Source organism: Acomys minous (assembly GCF_964271855.1).
Source record: "Acomys minous genome assembly, chromosome: 2".
Lineage (NCBI taxonomy): Eukaryota > Metazoa > Chordata > Mammalia > Rodentia > Muridae > Acomys > Acomys minous.
The window spans coordinates 122,421,335-122,439,532 of NC_140484.1; the positions used below are offsets into that span (position 1 = coordinate 122,421,335).

General features: G+C 41.3%; 1 pseudogene across 1 annotated transcript; it reads left to right on the top strand.

Moving 5' to 3' along the window:
* The first annotated feature begins 8,552 nt into the window (after positions 1-8,552).
* LOC311583740 (rRNA-processing protein FCF1 homolog) lies at positions 8,553-9,165 on the top strand (annotated as a pseudogene). The gene has a single exon. The product of its transcript is annotated as an rRNA-processing protein FCF1 homolog (transcript).
* Positions 9,166-18,198: the final 9,033 nt, after the last annotated feature.

Here is an 18,198-nt window from a genome sequence, read left to right on the forward strand (position 1 = left end):
ACTAAATTAATGAAATTATATCTTCTGAGGTAAGAAAAATTACTGATATACTACTGAAGTTTTCTGCCGCAATCCTTTAACGGATTTCTTATTTTACATTTCTGAAGGTATAATTAATTAGGTACCTTTGCTTTAAAGGATAGGTACACAAATGTGCAACCAAAAATGGCTTTATATGTAGATGCTCCTTAACTTGGGATGGGGTTGGTTATAGCGTGAAAAACATAACTCAAAAACTGTGTCATAAGCGTGTTTAATACAGTAAACTACTGGCCATAATTGCTTATCTATCTTGTGATGGCCAGGCTGGCTAGGAGCTATGGTACGGTGCTGCTGCTTTGCATTGTGATAGAACAGCACACCACCCCAGCTAGCCTGGGGAAACATCAAAGCTCCAAAGCAACACTAAGTTTTCATCAGTTATATAGTGCTTCAAACCACCACAAAAATTTTTTTAATGTAAATCACTTTGGTTGTCTATTTTATTTCCCCTTCTGAGTAAGATTAAGCATCTCTCTTTGGGGTTTTCCTTGTTACTTATATTCTTTGGGTCTGTGAATTATAGGATGGTTATCCTGTACTATGTGGCTAAAATTAACTTGTAAGTGAGTACATGCCATGTGTGTCTTTGTGGGTCTGGGCTATCTCACTCAGGATCATCATTTCTAGCTCCATCCATTTGCCTGCACTTTCCTTCTTTTTAATAACTGAGTAGTATTCCATTGTGTAAATGGACCACATCTTCTTTATCCATCCTTCAGTTGAGAGGCATCCTGGTTGTCTCCAGTTTCTAGCTATTATGAATAAAACTGCCATGAACACAGTTGAGTCCTTGTTGTATGGTGGAGCATCTTTCAGGTATATGTCCAAGAGTGGTATAGCAGGGTCTTGAGGTAAAGCTGTTCCCAATTTTCTGAGAAAGAGCCAGATTGATTTCCAAAGTGGTTGTACAAGTTTGTACTCCCACCAGCAATGGAGGAGTCTTCGCCTTTCTCTACATCCTCACCAGCATGTGCCGTCACTTGAGATTTTGATCTTAGCCATTCTGATGGGTGTAAGATGGAATCTCAGAGTCTGTGGACAAAAATGAGGATGGAGATTAGACCTGGGAGAGGGGGCACAGAAGGCTTACAGAGAGGAGAGAGGTTAGGTCCTGGGAGGATATAGACGTGACTCTAGCTGAGAATCCAAGTAGCAGGGGTCATGGAGACTGAAGAAGCCACCCTCTAAGTAGATAGGACTCCTGGTGGAGGGAGGGAAACACCAACCCACCCACAAAATCGTTTACCCAAAGTTTACCCTGCCTACAAGGTGTTCAGGCATAAAAACAGAGCAGAGATGAAAGGAATGCCCAACCAATGCCTGGCCCCACCTGACACCCACCCCATGAGAGATTGATGAGAAATTTATGATATTCTTCTATTCTTGCAGACAGGAGCCTAGCATAGCTATCCTCTGGGAGGCTCCACCCAGCAGCGGATTGAAACAGATGCTGAGACTCCTAGCCAATATTGGGTGGAGCACAGAGAGTCTTGTGGAAGAGTTGGGGGAAGGATAGAAGTTGCCGGAAGAGACAGGAACTTTACAAGAAGAGCAACAGAGGCAAATAACCAGGGAAGGACTTGTGTACCCTGAAGACCAAGGACTACGCATGGACTAAACCTAAGCCCCTCTACACAGTCACAGCTGATGGGCCGCTCAGGCTTCACGTGGGTCCACTAGTAAAGGGAGCCAGGGCTGTCTCTAACATGGACTCTGTTGCCTGCTTTTCCATCATTTCCCCTGGCTGAGCTGGCTCACCAGGCCACAGGGGAAGAGAATGCGCTCAGTCCTGGTGTGACTTGATGTGCTAGCGTGGGTTGGTGAAGGGAGGCTCTCCTTCTCTCAGTAGTGGGGGGAGGGGGTGAGGGGGGAGGGGAAAGAGAGAGGGAGGGTGGGACCAGGAGGAGAGGAATAGAGACCTAGGATTGGGTTGTAAAGTGAGCAAATAAATAAAATGTAAATCAATTGATTTAGGTTGAGAACCATCTGTAACAAGTGTCTGTGAAAATCATGTGGTACATGATCATGAAATGTGTGTGTGGAAAATGGTGGAAATTTTTGATGGTATTTTGGAGGTGCAGGATGATATGCAACCCACTACAATTTCACTTTTTGAAACATTTTCCAATCTTTGCTCCCGAAAAGGTCACCAGATGGGAGCTCTTTGGATGTCAGCTTCCCTGGTTGATTTGAAGCTCCCAGTGTTATTAACCACTTCCTCTTCTGTCACCATAACCACTCTCTTGACCCTCTGGATCTTTCTAGTCATCCTATAGTCTGTCCTATAGTCTCTGATTCTTGGCCACGGACCCGCTCCTGTTTTTGTTTGCCTTTTCACACTCCATTGTGGTGGTTTGACTGAGAATGGCTCTCATACTTGGTCCCCAGTTGGTGGGACTGTTTGGGAAGGATTTGAAACTGTAGCCTTGTGGAAGGATGCGTTGTGTCATTGAGTGCAGGCTTTGAAGTTTCAAAAGCCCGTTCTATTCCCAGTGTCTCTCCCTCTGCCCAATTCTTATGGATAAAGGTATAAGGTCTCAGCTACTGCTCCAGCACTATGTCTGCCTGCCTGCTCTCGTGCTCTCCACCATGATGGTTATGGACTCCAACCCTCCGGAAACTTGGCTCCCAAATTAAATGCTTCCTTTTATACATTGTTCTGTTTATGATGTTTTCTTACGGCAATTGAAAAGTAACTAAGAAATCTGTAGTAATTTTCTCCTAATTAAAATATTCCAATATTAGAGCTGGGCTCAGTGGTGCACACCTATAATCCCAGCACTCAGGAGGCAGAGGCAGTTGGATCTCTGTGAGTTTGAGGCCAGCTTGGTCTACAAAGGGAGTCCAAGACAGCCAAGGGTACACAGAGAAAGCCAGTCTCCAAAAACAAACAAATAAAAATCCAATATTAAGTTATTGAAAGGAACATGGTGGCTCATTACGGCTTAAAACGGAACTGACTCTGACATGAACTCTGGTGCCCCATATTTGACCACTTCCTCTTGATGAGGAGGCCGGGTGACACTCAGAGAAAGGGTAAATAGGCTACCAGGATGAGACTTGATAGGCTTTGACCATATGGTGAGGAAGGAGGTCCCCTTATGTCACAGACCTATGGGAGAAGAATAGAGTGAAAGATGGAGGGAGGAAAAGGAAGATACAAGTGAGGAGATAACAATTGAGATGTAATCTGAATAAATTAATTAAATAAAAAAAAGGGAAATAAAACTTCCACATCTCAGAAATCTCCTGAGGCTTACAAGATTCACAAGGCTCTTCTCCAAGGTTATGCAAACACTAATAACTGCTGCGGAAAGAAGGCTCTCAGACAGGCCAAGCTGCCTTCCTGTTGCTCTGGAAACTCTATGGAAGAGGCTGTTATGAGGTATCATCACATTGCGTGGTTTTGGGGCAACACAGCTGTCTATGAGTCACCAGTGTTTCTCTAAGTAAACCCATCCATGCTCCTCTGAGCAATCCCCCAAAACCTCACTATTTCGTTAACTGAGACTTGGTTGGGATCATCTCTTTGTTCTGTTGTTGATCCACTGTGGAGGGGCCAGGGTGTGAATGTCCATGTCTCTTCAGCAAAAGTCACAGCATTCTCCTCCGCCTGTGAAAACACCACCCTAAATCATTACCTTTGGGCTGGAGAGATGGCTCAGAGGTTAAGAGCACTGACTGCTCTTCCAGAGGTCCTGAGTTCAATTCCCAGCAACCACATGGTGGCTCACAACCATCTACAATCCAGTCTGATGCCCTCTTCTGTCCTGCAGGTGTACATGCAGGCAGAGCACTGTATACACAATAAATAAATATATCTTTAAAAAAAATCATTATCTTCCCTCGCAAAATGAATGGCGTCTAGATCCAGAAGCTCTTGCCATTTCATGTCAGGCCCAGTTTTCAGTCATTCATGCCAATGATGGAAATTAGGGGTATGAATCTTTTAATACCAATTTTCCTTTTCATTGAATTGCCAAACCCTTCTGCAGGTTCTGCTGTACTGTTGTTAAAGATGCTGAGCACTTTTTTTTTCCTTCTAGTCTCACTTTGAATGCCCATGGAATACTTTCTAAGGTGTAGGTGTTTAGAAATCTGGATCTCACTACTAAACCAAAACAGTTTCTATACAGTACATTCTCCCACAAATTAAAAACTACAAAATGTAGAAAATACAGAGAAAAAGAAAATCCAAGCCCAGTTGTCCAAAGCCCAGTTGCTGGAATGAAAAAAGCAAAGTAGAAAAAGTCACTAGGACAAAAAAAAAGTCACATATGAATTTTACATTTTAAATAGGTTTTTCCCTTGAGGAGATACCCTACTCAGTGCTAAACAGGACAGCTAAAACTCAGAAGCGTGCAGTCTTACCTGGCGCAGGACCAGAAGACAGCACCCACAGTGACCATAGCCACAAGCTGGGAGCAGGACAGGTCCAAGAAAGAGTTGTTATGATTTGGTTAAGATGTGTCCCCTCCAAAGGGGCCATGTATTGTAGGTTGGTCTCTACCTGGGGGCATTGTTTTGGAAAGTTCTGGAAACTTTAGAAGGTGAGGTCTGGCTTGAGGAAGTAGGTCATGGAAAGAGTATCCTTTGGGCCATATCCTGTTGATGTCATCTCTCTGATACCTCCTCTTTCCTTCCTGTATGCCATGGAGTGAGTAGCTTCTGGAATGTTCCTATAGCCCTGATGCTCTGTCTCTCTATGGGTCTAGATTCAGTGGTATTACAAACTACAAACTAAAATTATGAGCCAAAGTAAATCCTTTATTCCATAAATTATGTTTGACAAATATTTTGTCACAATCATATAACAATTGGGTGAGAGGACCCAACATTTCTTGCACATGGCTGCCTAAGTCTCTTGTTGGTTCCTGAACTATGCGTGTATACCCAAGGCAGATTCCAAGCAGTCTAGCTGAGTCAGAAAGAATGAATGCCTGCATTAGATAAGGACGCAGAGACTGAACTTAGCTATATTAATTGCTGGCTAAAACAAAAGTATCAAATTTTGCTTGAATATGACAGAAAATAGTTTCTGTAACATATCACAGTGTTGAAGACATAATTCATATTTACTATCAGGTAAAACGGCAAGATGGCCCAGTGGGTAAACACACTTGCTACCAAGCTTGACAACCTGAATTTAACCACTGGATCCGGCATCATGAAAAGAGAGGAGCAACTTCTTCTTTTCTTTTCTTTCCTTTTCTTTCTTTCTTTTCTTTTCTTTTCTTTTTTTTTTTTTTTTTTTTTGTTGTTGTTTTTTGTTTTTTGTTTTTCGAGACAGGGTTTCTCTGTATAGCCTTGGCTGTCCTGGACTCTCTTTGTAGACCAGGTTGGCCTCGAACTCACAGCGATCTGCCTGCCTCTGCTTCCCGAGTGCTGTGATTAAAGGTATGCGCCACCACTGCTCGGCCAAGAGGAGCAACTTCTGCAAGTGTCCACTAACTTTCACATGTGTACAGTGTCACTCATACACCTAGATAAATGTGTACAAATATAAACAAATAAATGGATAAATGTAATTATTTTAATCACTATAAAATGATACAAAAATGTAAACCATACTTTATAGGGAAGACAGTGTACAGAGACAAATATTTAGATGAACTAGATATTAGACTTCGCATTGATACTAAAACAGCTTATTGTGGCTATCTTCAAAAGGTTAAGAGCTATATGCTTGCAAAAATGCAAGGCTTAGGTCTGAATCTCTCATTGGAGAATAAATAATTTTGATCAAGAAGTGAATAAAAATTTTCAGATAAGCTGAGTACAGTGGAGGAGACAGAGACAGACAGATTTCTATGAGTTTGAAGCCAGCCTGGTCTATAAAGAGAGTCCAGGACAGCCAAGGCTACACAGAGAAACCCTGTCTCAAAAAATTTTTTTTCAGATAAAAAAATTATACAAACCTTTAAAAAGGGGACTTATGTGTAGTAAGAATTTTGGTTTCTTTTTTTTAATTATGTTATGAAATATATTGTCCACAGCTGTTAACTATGATTGTCATTTGCTTTAGGAGGTACATGGTTTTTGCCAGTGCAAATATCTGAGTATTCTGGAAAGAGTATAAATGTTAGAGCCTGGAGAGGGCCTGTGGTGGCTGCTGCCCCCACTGCTGCTTCTGGTCCCTGATGGTGCTTCATTTACTATTGCTGGTTTGCTGGTTTGCTGGTTTGCTGGTTTGCTGGATGTTCTGATGAAGATTGGACTTGTCCCTAGGAACCTGATGCCTCTAATCAGCAGTAAGTAGTCTAAAGAGTCGTGTACCCCCTTTTCCAACTAACGTTCTTTGTCCTCTAACTAATGTTGGTGGGTTGGGAGGGATTTGGGTGGAATAAGGGTTGGAAGGGTGATAGATAGAAGAAACCAATAAAGTAGCCTCAGAAAAGCACACCTACTGAAAATGCAATATATGAAATAAAACATTTTCTGGATAAACTTCATAGTATCTGATAGGTGACACAAGGCAGGGTTAATCAATCCGATGAGAGCTCAATATAAGTAAATGATTTTCAGGACTGAGGGAAGGAAGAGAAAAAAAAATAAGAGTCTTAGTGACAAGAAAGACAATAGCAAGAGTCTAACTTATGTGCAATTACTAATGAGTCAGAAGATCCGCTAGAGAACATTTTGAAGAAATTATACTTAAAAGCTTTTCAAATGTAATAAAAGGCACACTTACGGAGTCATGCTTGATGGATCTCTGAGCAGGCTAAGTACAAAAACAAGCCCCACAGTGTTCAGAAGCAAACAACAGCAAAGCCTGTGGTTGTTTATAATCATGCAGTGTGAGCTGGAATCTCTCTACTCAGCACCACCCTCTTTCTTTGGAGATAAACGTGAACAAGCCACCATAAGAACTACTTCTTTTCAATGGGTAGTTCTGGAATGCACGTGACATTCTTGCTATTGTTGGCTCTATGACAATGCTTTTGGAAATGGGAAACCCAGTTTGAGAGAGTTGTGATTGAAGGGGACAGAGATGGAAGTGGACGATGCTTGTATATAAAATACTTTCCACTTCCTTTTCCTTTTTGGTATAATATAATCACTTGCTGGTTCATTTATTCATCTCATACTGAGATGAGTGTAGGCACCCATCAATTACGGAACGATATCTATAACATAATAATAAAGACATATTTATTACTTAATATCTTAGAACATAATGGATTCTGTTGTGTTTACAAATTACTATTTTTACTTCATGTTTCACAAGGAACCCGCAGGGCACTTAGAAAACATCAGTGGTATTTATTTAGCCTCTGTTTTATGCTGGGAACTATCCATAGCAGTAAGTGCACAGCATTAAAGGGCAGAGGAGCTGCAGAAACGGGTCAGAAGGTAAGACAGGCTTGATGAACAAGGCTGAGACTCAGAATATCTAGCCACTAAGCAAAGAGTTGGGTATATGTCTCTGTGCACAGCTCTAATCCCAGAGTCGTGAGGGACAGAGACAGGAGAGCTGCTGAGGTGTAGCACCTGCTCTTCTAGCCCCACATGCAGCAAGAGACCTTGTCTCGGGGAATAAGGCAGAGTGACAGAACAGGACACAGACATCCTCCTCTGGTCTCCTCATATGTATGTACAGGTGCACACACGCATACACATGTAAGTTTTAAACAAACTGTTCCTTCATTCTAATAAATGAGTTATACAAGAAGAAAGTAAATAAACGGGTGTATAATACACTAATGCGAGGACTTAAAGAAACTTGAGCCCATATTTCTTCAACTAAGAGGACAATAGCAAAAATATTTACAATGATAACTATGGATGTTTAGAGCATGTCTTTTTAAGAAAACATTTTAGCACATTCTAAACACTTTAAAAATTACTTTCAAGTAGTAAATATTAAAGACACAAATATTTTGCACTCAAACTATTTTTTTTTACAGTAAAATTCATGATATTTTTTTACCTCTGAAACTCTGTTATAGTTTATATAAACTCAATGCAAGTTTCTGATTTGTCTCTCATCACAAAATAAGTAATATACAGTTTTTTTTAAGTACTGAATTGGCTCAGTATTTGGGCTTATTGAGGTAGAATATTAATACCCTCCTTTGTCATTTGGAGAAGGCATGGGCATTACTGTGAACAGAAGAGCCATAATGAAAATTGGCCATCTACCATCTATCATCTCCATTTAGCCTAATGGCATACTGCTATTCTCTGCTGATGAAATGCTGTTCCATAGAACCGCCCTTTGTCATGAAATTTCTGTGGCTCTTAAAGGAACAATCTGAACTCAAGCAATACTAATTTATGCTCCATCTCTCCAAAGATTAGTCTTGACATAATCATGTATTTTAATGACCTTCAATTTCCTGCAGTTTTTACAAAAGTCCTCTAGGAGGCAAATTGAAAGGAGTTGACCTTTTAAAACTTTTTAGTTTAGTGTGCAATTCTATCCTCCTGAAAAAGTTTGTCTCTAAACTGTACTTTAAAAAATGACTTGTGATGAGTGATTCTGGAAGAAACAGGAGTGCGGTGTGAACATGAGGAGGCAGAAGAAAACCAGGAAATATGTAACTATGATGTGAATATTTACTCTCAGAGATCAGAGACTTAAAGAAAAGGGTAGATTAAAACTCAAAAAGGAAGAGAAGAAAAATCCTGGTGTGCTGAAGGAAAGAGAAGTTCCCCAACATCCTTCCTGTTTATTCTTCCAGTATAATACACCACTGGGTCCACCTTACCACATCCTTGTTGATACCAACTTCATCAACTTTTCCATTAAAGCCAAACTGGACTTAGTGCAGTCAATGACTGACTGTCTGTATGTGTATGTGTGCGTGTATCCCTTGTACAACTGATTGTGTAATGGCTGAAATTGAAAATTTGAGACGAAAGTATCAAGTGGTACTATCAAGTGGCATGGATGCCAAGAATCCATGATTTGACAGGTTGCTGTGCACACACAAAGGAACCTATGCTGATGACTGCTTGGTACAGACAGTGACTCAGCACAAGTGCTACATTGTAGCCACAGTTGACCAAGACCTCAAATGAAGAATCCAGAAGATCCCTGGAGCTCCCATCACGTATGTTTCTAACCACAGATACAACATAGAGCAGATGCCAGATGATTATGGGGTCCCTTGCTTCTAACTCTTGATTTGGTTTGGTTTAGTTTGGTTGTTCGAGACAGGGTTTCTCTGTGTAGCCTTGGCTGTCCTGGACTCACTTTGTAGACCAGGCTGGCCTCAAACTCACAGAGATCCACCTGCCTCTGCCTCCTGAGTGCTGGGATTAAAGGCGTGTGCCACCATACCCGGCTTGCTCAACAAAATCACCTGCCTTTCTTGGACCAGCTTTCTCTCTTGTCAGTTAATTAAACACACTTTTTGATGGTGGGGTGGGGGTGGGGAAAATATTTGTTAGTATGTAATAAAATTCTGCCTTTTCAGTAGAACTTAATTAAGGTGTTAACTTTATTTCTGTAAGTTCATTTACTTTTGGAGACAAGGTCTCACGCAGCCCAGGCTTGCCTCAAACTTGCTATGTAGTAGAAGTTGACCCTGAACTCCCGATCCTTCTGTTTCCACCTCCTATGAGCTGGGGTTACAGGAGTAAACTACCATGTCTAGCAAAAGTTCACATTACAAATAAGTCTTATTTTATTTTATTTTATTTTTTTAGTGGTTAAAGAAGGCCAAAGTACCAAAAGTGCAAACCACCCTGGAGAACAGAGAAGACATTCCTTTCTGCATGTGAGATTCCTAGATGTGCCTTTAAACCACGTTCAGGGATATTTTGATTCTGTGGCCTTTAGAGGCCTGCTCTGCAGGGAGTGCTCTGAAGATCCCCACCCCTTCCCTACTTGGGAAGCAGCCTGAAGGCTCTCCTATCCTGGCGCTTCCCAGTGCTTCTCAGTGCTTCCAGCCAGATGCCCAGTATCCTAAGCTGTGTTGCCCTTCATGCTGACCCCTCCGAGCTCTGCTCTAGCCTTACCACTTCGAGCCCATTACCTTCCCTCTCTTTAAACACGTGTGTGGTTGCATTAGCTGAGAGTCAGAAGTAAAAAAAAAGAAAAGCGAAACCTAAGAATAGAACTACTGTATGATACAACAATCCCATTTCTCTGTATTTATTAGAATTGAGATCAATATGGAGAAGAGACATCTGCACCCCCGTCCGTGTCCGTGTTCACTGCAGGTTATTCATAATATCCCAGAAGTGGTGTACAAATAGATAAAGAGCATGTGCTGCATACATACAGTGCAATGTTTTTCAGTCTTCAAAAGGAAGGAAATCCTACCATGTTCCACATGAATGAACTTTGATGACATCATGTTAAATGAATAGACCCAGTCATAGAAAGACAAATGTTGTATGACTTCATCTCTATGAGGTAGCTAAGACCAGGAAGTTAGAGTAAAAAGGTAATTGCCAATAGTTGGGAGGAGGAGGAAATTGGGAGCAGTAATTCAGTTAGTGACGTTTGGATCCTGCAGAAAGAAGCAGTGGTAGAGGCGCTGCTGCGTGAGACTGCAGCCCACAGCATTGCACTGTGCACTTAGAACTTTAAGAAGGCAACTCCTGTGCTGAGTAAGGAATATTCCTCATAGGAAAGAATCTCAGAATGACAGTTGCATTAATGCAACGTTTTGATTCTTTGATTTTTATTCCATGAACATATTCTGTAAATTTAGAATGTACCAGGTACCGTGCTAGGTACAGCGGACCCTGCAGGAAGCAGTCTTTAGGCACACATTGCAGTATGTGAAGTTTATTTTGTCAAGTTATGCATAATACAAAAACAAACACTGCACATTTGTAGTTGAAATTGTTTTCATTCACAGTACTTGTATGGAAAGAAAAACAAAATCATTAATTGTGTCCAGGGTACGCCAATGATTATGTTCTGTTCCTTCGGTGTACTCACACACACACACACACACACACACACACACACACACACACACACACACACACACCTTTGATCATGTGCAAAATCATAAAGGCTGGTGTACATACATGGAAGCATGCATTTATAATGTCAGTGAGATCTCTTTCCAGGGCGGAGTGGTAGAAACCCACCCTGCTCTTGCCTGTTCCTGTTTGACCTCCCTGTTCCATATTTTACTCTAGGAACTAGATGCACATGCTATCTTGGGCTGAGGAGAATAAATGAATAGCACGTATATTTAGCCAAGTTCCATACAAGGGCCTCCATTCACAGCAAGGGCTCCATAAATAGTAGACGTTGTTGCTTGCATCATCATATGTGGCAGTGACAAAGGGTACAACAGTTCAAAACTTCCCTCATGGTATTGATTATAATGATGCAAAGTCAGCACGCCTTCAGAAGAGGCCAATATCACAGAGCAGGAAGATATGCCAGCAAAGAGGACTTTCCTCTATTATTTGCTCTGAGGTCTTGTGTCCTCATCTTGGAGGATTTTACTATATTTTATCCATCATCATCACTAGTAGTAGCACGTGTGTCTGTGTGTGCGCATGTGTACAAGCCACAGCACCCATGCAGATGTTTGTGGAGCCAGTTCCCTTCCTTCTATCTCTTACATGGCTTGAGGGTTGAACTCAGGTCATCAGGCTTAAGTGGCAAGTACCTTTACCAGGTGAGCCATTTTGCTGGTCCTATCCATCACTTTTATTAACACAGACTCTGGCAATTCAAATAGGGATATTTTTAGAAAATAAGTGAAAGGGAATTTATTAAAGAAAAGCTGAAAGCAAGGGAGGATGCAAACCCTCAGCATCCCTTGGCTGTCAGAGCATCCGATGCATTTGAGGGTGGCTTCAGGGCTTCATTATTGCTAGAGAGGGTTTCACTCAGCACTCACTCAGGCAGGCCTGTCAAATGCAAAGCAGCAGCCATTTCTGGGTAGTTTAAGCATAGAAGAAACAAGATTTTTAGGTGGGGTTTATTCTGTGTATGCTTCTGGCCAGACATTTCGTACACTGTCCAACTTTCCACTCTCCCAGAAAGACTGTGGGTGATGTTCTCAGAGCAAGCATGAAGCTGAGGTTCTGGGAGAGGCCCTTACCGAGCAGTGGTTTCACAGGCTATTTCAGACATAAATGTCATCAAGGAAGGCGGGAGATGTTATTATTCCCATTATCCGCAGTTGTCGCTTCAGGAATGGGTTGACCTGATGACTTAGGTAGAGGAAGTACAAAGATAAGCGAGGCCTCGCCTCTACCCTTAGCTAATAAATAGTCCACACACAGATGATGAAGGGATCGACCTGGGTGCATGCCCGTGACTGCTAGGTTGTGTGAATGAATGCTCCTGAGAGTTAAGGAACATAGGAGGCGTTGTTCTCCTTTTAAGGATCAGAAATGTGCAGAGAGGTTAAGCGGTGTATTCCAACACCTGTATCTGGTGCACTCCACTTCTCAATCCACTGAAGGGAAGTGATGCCATATCATTTGGTGGGAGTCATGAGAAAGCATCTTTGGGGATCTCCAGAATGGGTCTGGGATCTCACCTGTTCCTAGGAAGTTGCTCTAGTCAAGCCACGATGTATGGTCTGCTGAGAGGAAGCTTCTCCTGACTCATTCTTCTGGTTTCCGTCCTCCTGTGCCTCCCCATTCTGTATTTCTGCCCCCCTCCTACAGTGAAGACTCAACTCCCCCTGCCTGCAAAGCCTGAGCTCACAACACACACACACACACACACACACACACACACACACACACACACACAAGCTCATCATCTCAAGATTTTTCCTGTGGTTTCAACAAATACATTACATGTTATTGTGACACACTTATCTCCCCAACAAGGTGTATGTACCTCAGGACAGGGACTCATAGAGCAATGGCAACAGAGATTCTGAAGGGTGCTCAGCATCATTTGCTGCTTCTCCAGACAATGAAGGGACACACAACATTGACCAGAATGAGTTTCTCAAAAGGCTTCTTTTCCTACATTAAGTTTGATGAAAAAATGGAGTGCTTGGCATTGTGCTTTCCAAAACCATATCTATATTTATGTGTTGTCGTTAATATTTAGCACTCTTATAAAACAATAGGCTCCAATGAGTCATGGTATGTTTCTCAGTCTTATACAGTACTTATGAAGGAATAAACAGATCAGAATAATTCACTTGTCCCATCTGGTTCCATTTTGGGGTCCTCTTCATTATTATCTTTTCAAACATGCCTGGAAATGGAGGTGAAACCCCTTTTCCTCTCTACTGCACTATTGACATTATAACTTTGACTTAAATTATAACCATTAGGTTCTCGTTGAAATGAAAGGTCTGCCTTGGGGTTGAAATTCCTAGTTCACTGTGTAAGATGAGCCCCCACCCACCCACCCACACACTTAAAAACTAGCAATAAGAAAACTTGGGATTTGTTTTTAAAACATCTCCAAATAGTCTACAGGGAATACGTTTGTAGCACTTACAGTTTGATTTGAAGCAGAGCCTAATCTAGCTGTCATTTTGCTAAGGAAAGTTCTCGGAGGTGGGGAGGGGCAGTCCCCAGTTGGCTCTCAATTGATAATGGTTTGAAAAGTACGATGAAAAGACACAAAGAGCAAAAGAGCAAGATAAAATTATTCTTGTGTTCTTTGACAATGATGGTCATGGTGACAGCAAGAGCCACCCATGGCTAAGTTGTTTCTCTCTATTAAAAAGATAAGTCCTCACAATTATTAACTAAATTCTCTACAGTTTCTGATTTATATGTGACATTTCCAAATTCAGACCTTTCTCCTCATTTCTAGTCCCTTTAGTTGCTTTTTCAAAAATAACAAAACTCTATGTCTGTTTCACAAGAATAATGGGGCCAAATGTTCAAAAATATTTCATATGTCTTTATTTCAGCTACTTAGCAAAGCAACCCCAAGGAAGCAGAGATGTGCGAAAGGATAGATCATGGGGTAAAGTTAAAGCTAAATATATGTATAGGTAGTGAAGGATGTTTAACTTACCCTGAAGGGTTAAACAGACTTGGAAGTGTTCAACATTGCAATTCAAGGCAGGAAAGTCTTAGGAATTCCCCTTCCTCCGCACCACGCGGTTTTTGCCAGAGCTGCAGGATAGATGTTGCATTCTGGGAAGATGGATTTGATGCACTAAGGCATCTTCCTGGTCCTCCTGCATGATTAGTCTGCATAGCAGTCGCTTGGTAACAATTTGGGATGGAGTTTGTTAGAAAAACATAGCTTTGTCTGGGTTGAGCTCAGAAATGGGTGACAGATGTTTATGCTGAGCGACTGAACAGATGTTTGGGGGGAGAATTACAAAAAGGGTTTCTATCACACAGGATCTCAACCTTAACCTTCCTGGCTGTTGCTGAAAGGAGCGCTTGTTTGTGAAACACGTTCTTACAAAACTGTTTGGTGGGTTGTGACAAAGATGAATGGCCGGATGCTATAATTTAAATTTAAAAATAAGGTAAATGGGAGTCCTTGTTTGCATGTGTGTGTATATGTTTCTTTGACAAGGGTCAGTGCCCTATTAAGGAATGGGAAAGCTGAGCAAGCCAACCCACTCTCCACTTCTCACTTTCTCACCCCCACCCAGCCACCCCAAACAGGAAGAGCGGGCAGGCAGTAAATGGCACCATGCCTTAAAATGTAATAAAATTATCAAAATGCCATTCCTTATATACTTCCTGAAGTAGCTGCTTTCCAATTACATTTGGAAAAGAGGCTTTCTGGGCAAACTAAGTTTGTAGTCTTAACTACAGTATTTGAGACTTATTTTTAAAATGTGTGTGGTTTGTGTATAGATGTAGTGTGTGCAGGTGTGAATGCACACGTGTGTTCAGGCATGTGTCTGAGTTCAATGTTTTCTTTTATCCCTCTCCATTTCTTTTCTTTTTTCTTTCTTTTTTTTTCTTTTTCTTTCTTTCTTTCTTTCTTTCTTTTTTTTTTTTTTGAGAAGAGATCTCTCACCATACTTGACGTTCACAAATTCAGCTAGGTTGGCTGGCAGATGTGTTTTTAGGGATCTGCATATTTGTCACACCCACCTGGAGGGGCTTATACTCATGTGCCTAAGGTCATATAACCAACATTTTACCTATTTAATCATTTTTCAGCCCTTTATTTAAAATTTTTAGGAGGCTAGACAATTAAGGGTGAGTGTGTGTGTGTGTGTGTGTGTGTGTGTGTGTGTATGTGTGTGTGTGTGTGTGTCTGTGTGTCTGTGTGTGTGTAGATTGAATTTTCTTTTTTTACCCATTTCACAGAAAGATGATTTGTTAGCTTTATTTTACAAATGATTGTGGTCTTGCCGATAATTTGCTTTAAGCAAGCCATAGATTGATCAGAAGCATTTGCTTGCTCACCTTTGTTTAAAGATCAATTATAATACAAATATGGTCTTTTGTTAACCCCTACTAGTCTATGTAGTGACACCAAACATCTGATTTAAGTATATAAATCCAGTAATAAAGTCAGATGATATGTTAGTAATAAAACAATGATAAATACCATTGAGTTTATGGTAGAGACTCACATATACAATAACATCACATGTCACAATAACCTGGGAGATGAATTTATCATTGCTATTCAGTGCATAAGAAAGCTTCTGCCAGAAGCTACCCTAGAGAAGTTTAGAGACTCACCCAAAGTCACACATGTGATTAAATAGGAGTATCGGGTTGGTTCCCTTGGTATGGGAAACTCGAACTTCCTTTAATTTCTAACACGTCAAACCACTGTGATTTAAACAGATATTTAACTCTATGATTAAATCTTCATGGGTTACTATATAGAATAGAGTCTGATGTAAAGCCATGATTCTCAAGCTCCACAGCAGCTCGCTTCAGTGCTGTTCAAAGAGAGCTGTTAACTCTGTGCGGCTGAAGGAGAGGAGAAACACAAGCCTCTGCTTGCTTTGCATTGAAGGGGATCTGATGATGGGCAGCAAAGCAATAAGTGAGTACAAGTACAGTAACCAAGACAGTGGCACAGCAGAAGCTGGGCAGCCTGACAAGGTAACCAAGATACTTAGAGCTTACAGGCGAGACAAAACCAAGACGTGAATAAACAGTGTATGGTGAGACAGAAAGCCAGATAACAAGGAGTGGGAGAGGTTAGAATAAAGAGAGTTCTTAGCTATGGTGATGGACCAGGCTTCTCAGAGGAGACAGATTTTGCACTGTGAGCTCTGGGGTTAAGATGTCCAAGAAGGGTTAATTTTTCTTCTTCTTTCAGACTGATTTGTCCTTTCTATGCTTAACCCCAAGGATCAGAGAACCTTCCATCACTACCAATTTCTTAAAGAAATAATGGTTGTTCTGCCTTCTTTTCCACATTAGTCATTAATTCTTTAAACCTACAGCTTGCTAATTGTCTTCTAAGGCCTGCTTTCTCTGTGATCTTTAGGAAGAGATGTCTTCCTCTTTATCTGGTCACACAGTTGCATGGAATGTTCCATGTTTGTCAACCTCTTCTACAGCAAGTTATAGATGTATTCTAATTGTGCTCAGTAGAAATGAGTAATTGCACAACTCCTGGGTGATATCGCTAGAGTGAAGTGTTATTCCTGTTGAAAGCAATGTGGTTGTTGCATTGATCCTGGTCTGTGTAAAGGAATACCAAATGATTGGAAGAACAAAGATTAAGGGAGTTTGACAGCGGGAGGTTATTGTGTTCTCTCGAGCATGGAATACCCACACATGCGCACACACACACACACACACACACACACACACACACACACACACACACACACACTTACTTTCTTGGCAACTTTGCAAGAAAGTTTTGTTTTTCTTTTTCTTTTTAACTGTAAGACATTTCAATTTTTTAATTAATTAATTAATTTATTTATTTATTTATTTTTGGTTTTTCAAGACAGGGTTTCTCTGTGTAGCTTTGACTGTCCTGGACTCACTTTGTAGACTAGGCTGGCCTCGAACTCACAGTGATCTGCCTGCCTCTGCCTCCCGAGCCTGGGATTAAAGGCGTGCACCACCACGGCCCAGCTCAATATTTCAAATTTTTAGGAGACGCCCTACCACCTTTTAAACTAAGATTCCAAAGAAACAGGCCAGTTTTCCTTTGGCTGCATTGATAACCAGTACATAATTTCTCCAAATAATTTTGCATACAACAATTTTCTTTAATCCTGTAACACGTTACTGCATTGATTTGGGCATCTTTTACCTGCCTTTATTTTGGGGCTTTCATTTTCTTCCTATCTCCTATTTTCCTTCTGGTAGCCTTGGCCTTCCAATTTTATTTACTCCTTTGCTTCCTACTTACAAGGAAGGAAAAAAAAAAGACCATATTTTATCTATGTGCAAAATGAAAAGATATAACAGACAGGGATCAGTGAAGAGATGAAGGTGAGCAAGTGTTTAATACAGCAAGACTCTAGAGAGATGACTCAAGGTTCACTATAAGAGCTCTCCTTAGAAAGAACACATACACACACACACACACACACACACACACACACACACACACACAAAGGCATTTAGTGCTTTTTTAACAAAGCAAATAGTAACAGCAGCAGAGTCCGGGCCCCTCTCCCTTTGTTTGGCTCAGGTTACCTGTTTTGGCCATGAGCCTTGAGATGATGCTATGTGTCACATGGACAATATGTGTTGTTGTTTGGACAGGGCCTAGTCAGAGCGAGATCATACAAGGGAGAGTAAAAATGTTTGGTTTCTTAGCTTAAGACCACAAGAAAGCACAACAAAGAGAAGAAGCCAACTTTTAGAATCCTTCCTTCTTTGTCACCCTATTAGCTAAGCTGAGGACTTCAAGAGGCACAGGGAATTGAGGGCAGTTGTATTCCTAGGCTCAGAGGAGGTGTCAACAGCCACAGGAGCTAGACAATTATAGACTGTTATCTTTTCCCAGATGAGTAAGAGGGTTCCCTTTGGGAAAGAGGAAGATAGCTGCTCATTTCTCGAAACCAGGACCTCTAAATAAGAATGCATTGTTGAGGGGAGCAATAGAACCATAAGAATGTGGCTTTGGTTTCATTCCAACTTATTAGACTTGAGATAATTATCCAGGTAATTCAGAAAAAATAAACTGCCATGGCCTGACTTACTCAGATAATCACATCCATGTTCCAGGACCGTCCAGAGCCAGCTGCCGACGTCTCAGGGGCCTCCGTGTGATAACTGAAAACAGGCGTGGTAATTGAGGAGCCAGGGTGAAATATGCAAGTTCCACCCCAACAGCCGGAGCCT